We start from the raw sequence: 12,229 nt of genomic DNA, 5'->3' as shown, positions 1-12,229 counted from the left end.
GTTATTGTGTATCAAGAATATTCAATGTATATTTCAGATTGATATCATTGTTATTGAAAGAATGATTGAAGACAGTTTATATAGTTTCTGAAAAACATATTAATCAATCGATTTACCAATCGATTTCGTAAAGTGATAAACCAGTCTAATCGATTTGCCAATCGATTATCGTGTGTCTTGTTTTTCTTGAATCTTGAAACTATATAAGCCAATCGATTTGCCAATCGATTCTTTAAACAATAATTTTCAGTAATTATGTTAAGACTGATATGAATCGATTTCGTAATCGATTGCAGATGTTATGTTCAAACTGAAACACATATCAATCGATTGCGTAATCGATTTATCAAGTCTTCATAATCGATTAACAAATACTTAAAATTGATTTGATCACACGCTCAGAGTTTACTGGGTTTTTCAAAAGGTTCTGTCAATCGATTTGCCAATCGATTGTGTTTAAGTCAGTGACTCAGCTATTTTGATACTAATCGACGTGCCAATCGATTTGTATGTATTTGTCTGAAAACGTTCTTACCTGGGATTTAGTTCAATCGATTTGCCAATCGATTGCAACCAAATTTGACTTGATTGAAATTTTACAACATAGATTGTCCAATCGATTTGTATGTCACAGGAAAGGTTATTTTGCAAGTGATATTTAAGTAATCGATTTGCCAATCGATTACCCTTAAAACTGGGGTTCCACTGTGACTTGTCCAATCGATTTCCCAATCGATGTATTTCAATCAGGTTTACTTTGTGAGATGTATAATCGATTTGTCAATCGATTACCCTCAAAACTGGGGTGCTACTGACTTGTGCAATTTTCATTTCTAATTTAGTCAGTCGATTGCCCAATCGATTATACCAACACAAACAGTTGTGTTTCCTTACACCCTTGTTATGAAATCGATTTCCCAATCGATTTGCTTCAGTCAAAAGTCAACTTTTGTTGATTTCTTGTGTTCCAAGCAACCTGTTCCAAGTGTGTAGGATTTGATTGTTGTTCCTGAAATCTTGCTCAATTCAAATATTAGATTTATCATGTATTGTATGAACATTGTTGAATGTTTAATTATGTCAAAATTAGGAATCAAAGGATCAAAATCCAACACCAACGACACAAAAGAACTTATTGGCTTCAAAAGATTGGTTAAAAACTCTAATTGGACAAGAATAAGCTTAGGGAGGTTGAAAATGACCTAAATGTTAATCCAATGACAAAAATGAACTTATTGGATGCACAAGAATGGTTAAAAACCCTAATTGGACTAGAATAAGCCTAGGGTGGACGAAAATGACCTAAATGTTAATCCAATGACAAAAATGAACTTATTGGATGCACAAGAATGGTTAAAAACCCTAATTGGACTAGAATAAGCCTAGGGTGGACGAAAATGACCTAAATGTTAATCCAATGACAAAAATGAACTTATTGGATGCACAAGAATGGTTAAAAACCCTAATTGGACTAGAATAAGCCTAGGGTGGACGAAAATGACCTAAATGTTAATCCAAGGACACAAATAAACTTATCGGATGCACAAGATTGGTTAAAAATCCTAATTGGACTAGGATATGCCTAGGGAGGACATAAATGACCTAAATGTTAATCCAATGACACAAACACACCTATTGGATGCACAAGATTGTTTAATAGTCCTAATTGGACTAGAATAAGCCTAGTGAGGATGAAAAAATCCTAAATGTTAATCCAATGACACAAATGAAACTTATTAGATGCACAAGATTGGTTAAAAACCCTAATTGGACTAGAATATACCAAGGGAGGATGAAAATGACCTAAATGTTAATCCAATGACACAAACACGCTTATTGGATGCACAAGATTGGTTGACAACCGTATTTCGATGAAAATGACATAAATGTTAATGACACAAATGAACTTATTGGATGAACAAGATTGGTTGACAACCGTATTTCGACTAGAATAAGGCAAGCGAGGACGTAAATGACGTGAATGTTGTTTCTAATGACATAAACACACCTATTGGATGCACAAGAATGGTTAAAAACCCTAATAGGACTAGAATAAGCCAAGGGTGGACGAAAATGACCTAAATGTTAATCCAATGACACAAATGAACTTATTGGCTTCACAAGATTGGTTATAAACCCTAATTGGACAAGAATAACCCTTGGGAGGAAGCAAATGACCTAAATGTTAATCCAATAACACAAATGAACTTATTGGATGCACAAGATTTGTTAAAATCCCTAATTGGACTAGAATAAGCCTAGGGTGGACGAAAATGACATAATGTTAATCCAATTGGATGCACAAGATTGTTTAACAGTCCTAATTGGACTAGAAATACCCTAGTGAGGACGAAAATATCCTAAATGTTAATCCAATGACACAAATGAACTTGTTAGATGCACAAGATTGGTTAAAAACCCTAATTGGACTAGAATATACCCAGGGAGGACGAAAATGACTTAAATATTAATCCAATGACACAAACACGCTTATTGGATGCACAAGATTGGTTAAAAAACCAAATTGGACAAGAATAAGCCTAGGAAGGAAGAAAATGACATAAATGCTAATCCAATGACACAAATGAACTTATTGGATGCACAAGATTGGTTGAAAATCCTAATTGCTCTAGAATAAGGCTATCGAGGAAGTAAATGACCTGAATGTTCATCCAATGACATAAACCCACCTATTGGAAGCACAAGATTGGTTAAAAACCTTAATTGGAGAAGAATAAGCCTAGGAAGGACGAAGATGCCAAAAATGTTAATCCAATGACACAAACACACCTATTGGCTTCACAAGATTGGTTAAAAACCCTAATTGGACAAGAATAAGCCTACGGAGGAAGAAAATGACCTAAATGTTAATCCAATAACACAAATGAAATTATTGGATGCACATGATTGGTTAAAAACCCTAATTGGACTAGAATAAGCCTAGGGTGGACGAAAAAGACCTAAATGTTAATCCAACGACACAAACGAACTTATTGGATGAACAAGATTGGTTAAAAATCCTAATTGGACTAGAATAAGCCTAGGGTGGACGAAAATGACCTAAATGTTAATCCAATGACACAAACACACCTATTGGCTTCACAAGATTGGTTAAAAACCCTAATTGGACTAGAATAAGCCTAGGGTGGACGAAAATGACCTAAATGTTAATCCAATGAAACAAATGAACTTATTGGACGCACAAGATTGGTTAGAAACCCTAATTGGACTAGGATAAGACTAGGGACGACATAAATGACCCAAATGTTAGTCCAATGACACAAACACACCTATTGGATGCACAAGATTGTTTAATAGTCCTAACTGGACTAGAATAAGCCTAGTGAGGACGAAAAAATCCTAAATGTTAATCCAATGACACATATGAACTTATTAGATGCACAAGATTGGTTAAAAACACTAATTGGACTAGAATATACCCAGGGAGGACGAAAATGACCTAAATGTTAATCCAATGACACAAACAGGCTTATTGGATGCACAAGATGAACTTATTGGATGCACAAGATTGGTTGAAAACCCTATTTGGACTAGAATGAGGGTAGCGAGGACGTAAATGACCTGAATGTTATTCCAATGACATAAACACACCGATTGGATGGACAAGATTGGTTAAAAACCCTAATTGGACAAGAATAAGCCTAGGAAGGACTAAAATGACCAAAATGTTAATCCAATGACACAAATGAACTTATTGGATGCACAAGAATGGTTAAAAACCCTAATAGGACTAGAATAAGCCTAGGGTGGACGAAAATGACCTAAATGTTAATCCAATGACACAAATGAACTTATTGGATGCACAAGAATGGTTAAAAACCCTAATAGGACTAGAATAAGCCTAGGGTGGACGAAAATGACCTAAATGTTAATCCAATGACACAAATGAACTTATTGGCTTTACAAGATTGGTTAAAACCCCTAATTGTACAAGAATAAGCCTAGGGAGGAAGCAAATGACCTAAATGTTAATCCAAAGACACAAATGAACTTATTGAATGCACAAGATTGGTTAAAATTTCTAATTGGACTAGAATAAGCCTAGGGTGGAGGAAAATGATCTAAATGTTAATCCAATGACAAAAACACACCTATTGGATGCACAAGATTGTTTAATAGTCCTAATTGGACTAGAATAAGCATAGCGAGGACGAAAAAAATCGTAAATGTTAATCCAATGACACAAATGAACTTATTAGATGCACAAGATTTGTAAGAAACCTTAATTGGACTAGAATATACACAGGAAGGACGAAAATGACCTAAATGTTAATCCAATGACTCAAACACGCTTATTGGATGCACAAGATTGGTTAAAAAACTTAAATTGGACAAGAATATGCCTACGAAGGACGAAAATGACATAAATGTTAATCCAATGACACAAATGAACTTATTGGATGCACAAGATTGGTTGAAAACCGTAATTGCACTAGAATAAGGCTAGCGAGGAAGTAAAAGACCTGAATGTTAATCCAATGACATAAACACACCTATTGGATGCACAAGATTGGTTAAAAACCTTAATTGGACAAGAATAAGCCTAAGAAGGACGAAGATGACCCAAATGTTAATCCAATGACACAAAGACACCAATTGGCTTCACAAGATTGGTTAAAAACCCTAATTGGACAAGAATAAGCCTAGGAAGGAAGAAAATGACCTAAATGTTAATCCAATGGCACAAATGAACTTATTGGATGCACAAGATTGGTTAAAAATCCTAATTGGACTTGCATAAGACTAGGGTGGACTAAATTGACCTAAATGTTAATCCAATGACACAAACACGCCTATTGGGTGAACTAGATTAGTTAAAAACCCTAATTGGACAAGAATAAGGCTAGGGAAGACGAAAATAAACTAAATGTTAATCCAATGACACAAATGAACTTATCGGATGCACAAGATTGGTTGAAAATCCTATTTGGACTAGAATAAGGCTAGCGAGGACGTAAATGACCTTAATGTTATTCCAATGACATAAACACACCTATTAGATGCACAAGATTGGTTAAAGACCTTAATTGGACAAGAATAAGCCACGAAAGGACTAAAATGACCTAAATGTTAATCCAATGACACAAATGAACTTATTGGATGCACAAGATAGGTTAAAAACCCTAATAGGACTAGAATAAGTTTAGGGTGGACGTAAATGACCTAAATGTTAATCCAAGACACAAATGACTTTATTGGATTGACTAGATTGGTTAAAAACCCTAATTGGACTAGAATAAGCCAAGAGTGGACGAAAATGACCTAAATGTTAATCCAATTAAACAAATGAACTTATTGGATGCACAAAATTGGTTAAAAACCCTAATTGGATAAGAATAAGTGAAGGGAAGAAAAAAATAACCTAAAGGTTAATCCAATGGCACAAAGGAAATTATTGGCTTCACAACATTGGTTAAAAACTCTAATTGGACAAGAATAAGCTTAGGAAGGTTGAAAATGACCTAAATGTTAATCCAATGACACAAATGAACTTGTTAGATGCACAAGATTGGTAAGAAACCCTAATTGGACTAGAATATACAGGGAGGACGAAAATGACCTAAATGTTAATCCAATGACTCAAACACGCTTATTGGATGCGCAAGATTGGTTAAAAAACTTAAATTGGACAAGAATAAGCCTACGAAGGACGAAAATGACATAAATGTTAATCTAATTACACAAATGAACTTATTGGATGCACAAGATTGGTTGAAAACCCTAATTGCACTAGAATAAGGCTAGCGAGGAAGTAAATGACCTGAGTGTTAATCCAATGACATAAACACACATATTGGATGCACAAGATTGGTTAAAAACCTTAATTGGACAAGAATAAGCCTAAGAAGGACGAAGATGACCAAAATGTTAATCCAATGACACAAAGACACCTATTGGCTTCACAAGATTGGTTAAAAATCCTAATTGGACAAGAATAAGCCTAGGGAGGAAGAAAATGACCTAAATGTTAATCCAATGGCACAAATGAACTTATCGGATGCACAAGATTGGTTAAAAATCCTAATTGGACAAGATTAAGCCTAGGGAGGACGAAAATGACCTAAATGTTCAGCCAATGACACAAATGACTTTATTGGATTCACTAGATTGGTTAAAAACCTTAATTGGACAAGAATAAGCTTAGACAACAATAAGCCTAGGGAGGACGAAAATGACCTAAATGTTTAAAAACCCTAATTGGACAAGAATAAGCCTAGGGAGGAAGAAAATGACCTAAATGTTAATCCAATGGCACAAATGAACTTATCGGATGCACAAGATTGTTTGAAAATCCTGTTTGGACTAGAATAAGGCTAGCGAGGACGTAAATGACCGGAATGTTATTCCAATGACATAAACACACCTATTGGATGCGCAAGATTGGTTAAAGACCTTAATTGGACAAGAATAAGCCAAGAAAGGACTAAAATGACCTAAATGTTAATCCAATGAAACAAATGAACTTATTGGATGCACAAGTTTGGTTAAAAACCCTAATAGGACTAGAATAAGCTTAGGGTGGACGTAAATGACCTAAATGTTAATCCAATGACACAAATGACTTTATTGGATTCACTAGATTGGTTAAAAACCCTAATTGAACTAGAATAAGCCAAGGGTGGACGAAAATGACCTAAATGTTAATCCAATGAAACAAATGAACTTATTGGATGCACAAAATTGGTTAAAAACCCTAATTGGATAAGAATAAGTCAAGGGAGGAAAAAAATGACCTAAAGGTTAATCCAATGACACAAAAGAACTTATTGGCTTCACAACATTGGTTAAAAACTCTAATTGGACAAGAATAAGCTTAGGAAGGTTGAAAATGACCTAAATGTTAATCCAATGACACAAATGAACTTATTTGAAGCACAAGATTGGTTAAAAACCCTAATTGGACTAGAATAAGGCTAGGGTGGACGAAAATGACCTAAATGTTATTCCATTGATACAAATGAACTTATTGGCTGCACAAGATTGGTTAAAAACCCTAATATTACTAGAATAAGCCAATGGCACAAATGAACTTATTGGATGCACAAGATTGGTTAGAAACCCTAATTGGACTAGGATAAGCCTAGGGAAGACATAAATGACCTAAATGTTCATCCAATGACACAAACACACCTATTGGATGCAACATATTGTTTAATAGTGCTAATTGGACTAGAATAAGCCTAGTGAGGACGAAAATATCATAAATGTTAATCAAATGACACAAATGAACTTATTAGATGCACAAGATTGGTTAAAAACCCTAGTTGGACTAGAATATATCTAGGGAGGACGGAAATGACCTAAATGTTAATCCAATGACACAAATCAACTTATTGGATGCACAAGATTGGTTAAAAACCCTAATTGGACTAGAATAATCCTAGCGAGGACGAAAATAAGTTGAGTGTTAATCCAATGTTACAAACACACCTATTGGATGTACAAAATTTGTTAAAAACCTTAATTGGACAAGAATAAGCCTATGAAGGACGAAAATGACCAAAATGTTATTCTGATGACATAAACACACCTTTTGGAAGCACTAGATTGGTTAAAATCCCTAATCAGACAAGAATACGCCTCAAGAGGACGAAAATGACCTAAATGTTAATCCAAAGATACAAATGAACCAATTGGATCCAAATATAGGTTGAAAACCCTAATTGGACTAGAATATGCCTAGGGAGGACGAAATTGACCTAATTATAAATCCAACGACACAAACACACCAATTGGAGGCACAAGATTGGTTAAAAACCCTAATTGGACAAGAATAAGCCTAGGGAGGACGAAAATGACCTAAATGTTCATCCAATGCAATGACACAAACACACCTATTGGAGGTATTGGATGCAACAAATTGTTTAATAGTCCTAATTGGACTAGAATAAGCCTAGTGAGGACGAAAAAATCATAAATGTTAATCCAATGACACAAATGAACTTATTAGATGCACAAGATTGGTTAAAAACCTTAATTGGACAAGAATAAGCCTAGGGAGGACGAAAATGACCTAAATGTTCATCCAATGCAATGACACAAACACACCTATTGGAGGTATTGGATGCAACAAATTGTTTAATAGTCCTAATTGGACTAGAATAAGCCTAGTGAGGACGAAAAAATCATAAATGTTAATCCAATGACACAAATGAACTTATTAGATGCACAAGATTGGTTAAAAACCTTAATTGGACAAGAATAAGCCTAGGGAGGACGAAAATGACCTAAATGTTCATCCAATGCAATGACACAAACACACCTATTGGAGGTATTGGATGCAACAAATTGTTTAATAGTCCTAATTGGACTAGAATAAGCCTAGTGAGGACGAAAAAATCATAAATGTTAATCCAATGACACAAATGAACTTATTAGATGCACAAGATTGGTTAAAAACCTTAATTGGACAAGAATAAGCCTAGGGAGGACGAAAATGACCTAAATGTTCATCCAATGCAATGACACAAACACACCTATTGGAGGTATTGGATGCAACAAATTGTTTAATAGTCCTAATTGGACTAGAATAAGCCTAGTGAGGACGAAAAAATCATAAATGTTAATCCAATGACACAAATGAACTTATTAGATGCACAAGATTGGTTAAAAACCTTAATTGGACAAGAATAAGCCTAGGGAGGACGAAAATGACCTAAATGTTCATCCAATGCAATGACACAAACACACCTATTGGAGGTATTGGATGCAACAAATTGTTTAATAGTCCTAATTGGACTAGAATAAGCCTAGTGAGGACGAAAAAATCATAAATGTTAATCCAATGACACAAATGAACTTATTAGATGCACAAGATTGGTTAAAAACCTTAATTGGACAAGAATAAGCCTAGGGAGGACGAAAATGACCTAAATGTTCATCCAATGCAATGACACAAACACACCTATTGGAGGTATTGGATGCAACAAATTGTTTAATAGTCCTAATTGGACTAGAATAAGCCTAGTGAGGACGAAAAAATCATAAATGTTAATCCAATGACACAAATGAACTTATTAGATGCACAAGATTGGTTAAAAACCTTAATTGGACAAGAATAAGCCTAGGGAGGACGAAAATGACCTAAATGTTCATCCAATGCAATGACACAAACACACCTATTGGAGGTATTGGATGCAACAAATTGTTTAATAGTCCTAATTGGACTAGAATAAGCCTAGTGAGGACGAAAAAATCATAAATGTTAATCCAATGACACAAATGAACTTATTAGATGCACAAGATTGGTTAAAAACCTTAATTGGACAAGAATAAGCCTAGGGAGGACGAAAATGACCTAAATGTTCATCCAATGCAATGACACAAACACACCTATTGGAGGTATTGGATGCAACAAATTGTTTAATAGTCCTAATTGGACTAGAATAAGCCTAGTGAGGACGAAAAAATCATAAATGTTAATCCAATGACACAAATGAACTTATTAGATGCACAAGATTGGTTAAAAACCTTAATTGGACAAGAATAAGCCTAGGGAGGACGAAAATGACCTAAATGTTAATCCAATGACACAAATGAACTTATTGGCTTCACAAGATTGGTTAAAACCCCTAATTGGACAAGAATAAGCCTAGGGAGGAAGCAAATGACCTAATTGTTAATCCAATGACCCAAATGAACTTATTGGATGCACAAGATTGGTTAAAAACCCTAATTGAACTAGAATAAGCCTTGGGGTGACGAAAATGACCTAAATGTTAATCCAATGACACAAATGAACTTATTGGATGCACAAGATTGGTTAAAAACCCTAATTGGACAAGAATAAGCTTAGGGAGGTTGAAATTGACATAAATGTTAATCCAATGACACAAATGAACTTATTGGATGCACAAGATTGGTTAAAAACCCTAATATTACTAGAATAAGCCTAGGGTGGACGAAAATGACCTAAATGTTAATCCAATGACACAAATTAACTTATTGGATGCACAAGATTGGTTAGAATCCCTAATTGGACTGGGATAAGCCTAGGGAGGACATAAATGACCTAAATGTTAATCCAATGACACAAACACACCTATTGGATGCACAAGATTGTTTAATAGTCCTAATTGGACTAGAATAAGCCTAGTGAGGACGAAAAAATCCTAAATGTTAATCCAATGAGACAAATGAAATTATTAGATGCACAAGATTGGTTAAAAACCCTAATTGGACTAGAATATACCTAGGGAGCACGAAAATGATATAAATGTTAATCTAACGATACAAATGAACCATTTGGATTCAAAGATAGGTTAAAACCGTAATTGGACTAGAATAAGCCTAGGGAGGACGAAAGTGACCTAAATATAAATCTAATGACACAAATGAACTTATATAAGGTTGTTTAAAAACCCTAATTGGACTAGAATAGTCCTAGCGAGGACGAAATTCACATCAAAATTAATCCAACGTCACAAACACACCTATTGGATGTACAATATTTGTTAAAAACCTTAATTGGACAAGAATAAGCCTAGGATGGACGAAAATGACCAAAATGTTAATCCAATGACATAAACACACCTATTGGATGTACTAGATTGGTTAAAAACCCTAATTAGACAAGAATACGCCTCAGGAGGACGAAAATGACACAAATGTTAATCCAATGGCACAAATGAACTTATTGGATGCACAAGATTGGTTAGAAAACCTAATTGGACTAGGATAAGCCTAGGGAAGACATAAATGACCTAAATGTTAATCCAATGACACAAACACACCTATTGGATGCAACAAATTGTTTAATAGTCCTAATTGGACTAGAATAAGCCTAGTGAGGACGAAAAAATCATAAATGTTAATCCAATGACACAAATGAACTTATTAGATGCACAAGATTGGTTAAAAACACTAGTTGGACTAGAATATATCTAGGGAGGACGAAAATGACCTAAATGTTAATCCAATGACACAAACACACTTATTGGATGCACAAGATTGGTTAAAAAACATAATTGGACAAGAATAAGCCTAGGAAGGACGAAAATGACCTAAATGTTAATCCAATGACACAAATGAACTTATTGGATGCACAAGATTGGTTAAAAACCCTAATTGGACTAGAATAGTCCTAGCAAGGACGAAAATAAGCTGAGTGTTAATCCAATGTTACAAACACACCTATTGGATGTACAAAATTTGTTAAAAACCTTAATTGGACAAGAATAAGCCTATGAAGGACGAAAATGACCAAAATGTTATTCCGATGACATAAACACACCTATTGGATGCACTAGATTGGTTAAAATCCTTAATCAGACAAGAATACGCCTCAAGAGGACGAAAATGACCTAAATGTTAATCCAACGATACAAATGAACCAATTGGATCCAAATATCGGTTGAAAACCCTAATTGGACTAGAGTAAGCCTAGGGAGGACGAAATTGACCTAATTATAAATCCAACGACACAAACACACCTATTGGAGGCACAAGATTGGTTAAAAACCCTAATTGGACAAGAATAAGCCTAGGTAGGACTAAAATGACATAAATGTTAATCCAATGACATAAATGAACTTATTGGATGCAAAAGATTGGTTAAAAACTCTAATTGAACTACAATAAGCCTAGTGTGGACGAAAATGACCTAAATGCTAATCCAATGACACAAATGAACTTATTGGCTTCACAAGATTGGTTAAAAACCCTAATTGGACAAGAATAAACTTAGGGAGGTTGAAATTGACATAAATGTTAATCCAATGACACAAATGAACTTATTGGATGTACAAGATTGGTTAAAAACCCTAATTTGACTAGAATAAGCCTAGGGTGGACGAAAATGACCTAAATTTTAATCCAATGACACAAATGAACTTATTGGATGCACAAGATTGGTTAGAAACCCTAAATGGACTAGGATAAGCCTAAGGAGGACATCAATGACCTAAATGTTAATCCAATGAATCAAACACACATATTGGAAGCACAAGATTGTTTAATAGTCCTAATTGGACTAGAATAAGCCTAGTGAGGACGAAAAAATCCTAAATGTTAATACAATGATACAAATGAACTTATTAGATGCACAAGATTGGTTAAAAACCCTAATTGGACTAGAATATACCTAGGGGGGACGAAAATGACCTAAATGTTAATCCAATGACACAAATGAACTTATTGGATGCACAATATTGGTTAAAAACCCTAATTTGACTAGAATAAGCCTAGGGTGGACGAAAATGACCTAAAT

The sequence above is a fragment of the Cicer arietinum genome, chromosome 7 (genome assembly GCF_000331145.2).
Source record: "Cicer arietinum cultivar CDC Frontier isolate Library 1 chromosome 7, Cicar.CDCFrontier_v2.0, whole genome shotgun sequence".
Classification (NCBI taxonomy): domain Eukaryota; kingdom Viridiplantae; phylum Streptophyta; class Magnoliopsida; order Fabales; family Fabaceae; genus Cicer; species Cicer arietinum.
Note: the sequence above shows the minus strand (reverse complement) of the source record.